The following is a 4,715-nucleotide window of genomic DNA, read 5'->3' as shown; positions in this document are numbered from 1 at the left end:
ATATAGTTGACCGTAAAAATTTATATATAAGATGATAGTCAGGGTTCCGGTCAAAAGAGAAACAAAAATAGTTTACAACTATTTATTTTTCGACTTTGCAGGGCTAAAAAGATACAAAAAAGAAACTGAGAATATTACAACAATAAGATACAGTAAGGCAATTCAAGCTAGGATAAATATTATGTAAAAATAGAGTGATAAGAAATTACATATAAATAAAAGGAAGGAAGACGTAAAATAGTATTAATATAAAATAAAATTGAATAAAAAATAAGTAACAATGGTAAGAGTAATTTTTTTTTAAAAATACGTAAAATATACAGTTAAAAAGTGCAGGAGACGAACAAAAAAAAAAAAGTGATTAAATAAACGTCTCGAAAGAATAATTGTAAATAAAAAAAAATACTAACAACTTAACAACAATAATAAACTTAATATTTATAATTTTCTTAGCGAAATCGGATATCGCTCCAAGATATTTATTTATAATTTCAAATTATTTTTAACTAGAAACATATTGATTTACCAGTTAGGCTCTTGTCCTATTTCTAATATGTAAATGTTTGATGATAGATTGGCTGCGAGCGTCTGCTTTAGAAAACTTAGCATTCCATATAAGGTCGACGGCTAAGTAAGGAACTATTCTGAAGTGGTAATGAGGATGATTACCGCACGCTAACAAGACTTTAAGTATAAGAGTTTGTTTACCCTAGTTAGTTTAGCGGATATTCAAATACAATAGCACACTTTAATCAGCCTTTATGAGGAAGCAAAACGTGAAATTACAAAAAAATAATAAAAATTAATATTCCAAAAGAACTGCAGCAGCACGCTATTGAAAATCATAAACATATAGTGACAGTTGGTTGAGAGGAAAAAATGGTTTTGCCGAGCTCGGGCTGTTATCACTTTGTTTTCATGAAATTCTCTTGTGGAGATGGAGAAAATCCTTATTCACTGTTGCCTTTCCCTCTCTGATTCCCATTTCCATGAAACAAATTTACACCGCATTAAACAAATACTCTTAACTAATAACCCCCCCCCCCTTCCCTATATTATTCATAAACTTATAAACAACTACAAAAATCGTCTCACCACTTTATTCAGTTCTTTACGACCCCTCTCTATCCCTTATACAGGTCACTACGATAAGTTCCCTGTCTTTCAGATAACACATTTTACTTTCCGCTAGGCCTAACCTTTGTATTGTTTTCATATCTCACAACAAACTATCTAATATTTACTCGCATCTTGAAGATGTTATCCCTCTTTTACATAGATCACATGTCGAATACCGCATCCCTTGCTTTGTGTATTACAATACAAACATTAAACTATAATTAAAAAAAAAAAGAATGCAAACATTAATTAACACAAATTATATATAAGAAATTAATACAAATTATATAAATTATGCTAATCAAATTATTTAAAATTTTATTACTCATTCTATAGTAGCCACTATTACAATGACAAACCGCAAATGTCATTTCCAACTTTCAGTTCCTTGTCCTATCTCTCCACTCATCACATCAGGTCTGTTGAAGGCTATTCTATAATAGTCCACAATTACAATGACAAATTTTAAATGTAATTTTTAACTTTCAGTTTCTTGTTTTTTTTTTTTAATAAAAGATCGACCAACTCACATTACTTCTTCTTGAACACACCAATAGTTCTTCCACGCCTTCCTGTTGGTTTGGTGTCCTCTAACTCTCAGACCCCAATCAAAATCAAAATTCAAATTATATAAATTAAAAAATTTAAAGATAGTTACCGTTTCGTTATTTTTCGGGATATAATGTTTTTCCCAAACATCCAAGACTGCTAAAACAGTCTCATTTGATGGTGTAAGCGTCGTAATAGTTGTATATAATTACAATCCATCCGTGCCTGGTAAATTCTTCAACTTTGCCACTCGAGCCTCTCGAAACTTCTTCTCCGTTCTTTTGCCACGAAATACACCTCAACTTCTCTCCGAAAGTGGAGAAAACTTTCGGTGAGATTGCCGTCATAGGTATTTAAATTCAATAGCTTATTAAACTTGATGAAATACGATTAACTTTATTGCGAACATGCTACTTGCACATATTTATTATATATTGCATAAGGTTACACATACCAGTAAGATATTTCAGCGTAGCCATCGTTAACACATTCAATTCTTCACAACCCTTCTGTATCCTTATACAGGTCACTACGATACATTCCCTCCCGTTTAGATAATATCCAAAACTTTTTATTTTCCGCTATACCTAACCTTCGTATTGTTTTCAGATCTCACAACAAACTATCTAATATTTACTCGCATCTTGAAGATCTTATCCCTCTTTAACACCGATCACATGTTGTATACTGCATCCCTTACTCCATCAATTGCGGAATCAAGGAAGTTTATAAAACAGTCCTGAATGCCAAACTCGATCAGAAAGAGTGCTCTTATGTGGATGATATGACATTAACCACTCGACGATACTGTTGTATGGTAGAATGGGATGTTCTAAATACAAACTGGTGGTCAGGAATAACATGATATGAGTCAAGGATTGGATAGAGGCGTTTTAATAAGTTTTTTCTATGATTTTGCTCATAATGGGCAGTAGTAAAATAGGACGATAGGAAGTTGGATATTCAGGTGGCTTGAAGGGTTTGTGAAACATTTTTATTATAGACATTTTCCAAGGGTCGGGGAAATAACTATTTGTTGGGGCGAGGGGCGTTTCGTAAATGAAAAACCTACCTCTTCCCCAGAGAAAAAAATGTTTGCTGGTTCGGGTGATAAAATAAAAAACGGAGGATCTGAAATGTATCATAAAAACATAAAAATAATAAAGAAAAATTAGAGAATAACAAAACCTTCCAACTGATATACAAATTTTAATTAAATTAAAATATAAAGAAATAAAATAAATGAACTGTTACTTGTTGTTACAAAAAATAAAAGTGTGTGAAGTAAAAAGAAAATATTTTTATATATGTATCAAACAAAAAAAAAAAAAAACAATTTTCTTTACTCTAGAAATAATAAGTAACTTAAAACGAACAAAAAATGTGATGCTCGGTGAAAGTATGGGAGAAAAAAAGTCACTCACAGTACGGGGGGTCGATATGCGCATATCGATGATAATTCTCCTTTCCGCAGCATCCGCCGTCATCCAGATGTCGATGATTGGGTGGTTGAGTGTCCTGTATTGTACCCCAAATTCTCGTTGCCTCAAAAGCGGTGAGCCGGTGGGTATTTCCATCTCTGGCTCAGCCTCTGGGCTCTAGGCAGCGGACTGTAGACTCCCTTATCAGTCCCTGTATACAGGCCGTAATCCCATTGCAGCCTGCAATGTTGTTGAATGTGCCGAGCCACAGCGATGTATTTGTATTATACACACACCATAACAACTTCCTTAACTGTTCGTGATTTATTCTAATTTAATTTTAATTACAAGAAATAAAAACTTATATATTATAAAGTATAATGAAATTAAATTAAAGAAAAGAAAAATACACTTTTGGGCTTTAACACTACTACGTAGATATAGATGGCTAGGAATAGGAATAGGATGGCTTTACGAGGGAGCTGTTTCAGAATATGTGATATGATAAGATCGTGGCCAGGAGTTTTTTTTTAGAAGGTAATTGGTGGATGATGTTTATTATTTCTCAGGGATGAAAGGCTTTAGGAGGAAGGGTCATTTGGTGTGGAATTGTAATCTATGCTTCAACATGTTCAAGATGAGTTGGATTAAGGATATCAGGATGGGGGTTAAAAGTTTTAAAGAGATGTTCGCCGAACATTTGAGTTTTTTCTTCATCTGATCGTATCCAAGTCTTATTTTTAGTGAGAAGTGGATGATTGCAGGATTTGTATTTTAGTAGCTTTTTAGTCGTTGTCCATAATGATTTGTCAGTGGTATTTAGGTTTTCTGTTATTTAAGTTCAGGAAATTTTGTATTCTGTGTTTTATAATTTCTGTAATTAGTCTGTTAGTCAATGTATTGTACCGAGTCTTGTCCGAAGGATATCTTGTTCTGTGCCACCTCGCTCTAGCTCGGAGTTTTTCTGTTAATAAGGCTTGTACGTGACGAGCTAAATTGTTTTCCCGACAACTTTTTAAGTTCATTGGTGAAGCAATGTTAGTGACAGTAGTTCCTATCGATCTGGAGAGTATTTCGATAGCAGAGTCGAATCAAACTCAAAATTGATTGGTGACTGAAAGTTGTATGATGCGCTCACCGCACCAGATTTCTAAATACGTCATCAAAATCTGTTTTTATTTGGTTCTAACATACTTTTTACACCTGTGCTCTCCTGCTTTATGCTCTGATACTTTACTCGTAACCATGAGTGAAGGCATAGGGGAGCTGCGGCTCTCCCATAGATTATTTGGGCCCAAGCGAAAAATAAAAGAAAGAAAGTAGTAAATTTATATGACAGATGGTTTCTTTCTGGAAACATGCTATAAGTGGGAAGGTAATGGTAGGGAAAGATGGTGGCGTCCAAAAAATCATCAGAGATGAAAAGTGAAAAACTGCCTTATATTTTCATCGTGCGAGCCACTGGTTAAACTTTGTTGTTAACTATTTGAATTCAGACGTTTCATTTTCAATAATTTATTGTCATCATAGGTAATAAAAATTTAAAAAGTGATGATCGATTTTATAAATTAAAAATAAAATGGTGAGGGATGGAATGCGGAATTAAATACCTTTCTTTTACCCAAC

Source organism: Halyomorpha halys, unplaced genomic scaffold, assembly GCF_000696795.3.
Source record: "Halyomorpha halys isolate HHAL.00 unplaced genomic scaffold, Hhal_1.1 Scaffold273.1, whole genome shotgun sequence".
NCBI classification, from domain to species: domain Eukaryota; kingdom Metazoa; phylum Arthropoda; class Insecta; order Hemiptera; family Pentatomidae; genus Halyomorpha; species Halyomorpha halys.
This window is presented reverse-complemented; position numbering follows the sequence as displayed.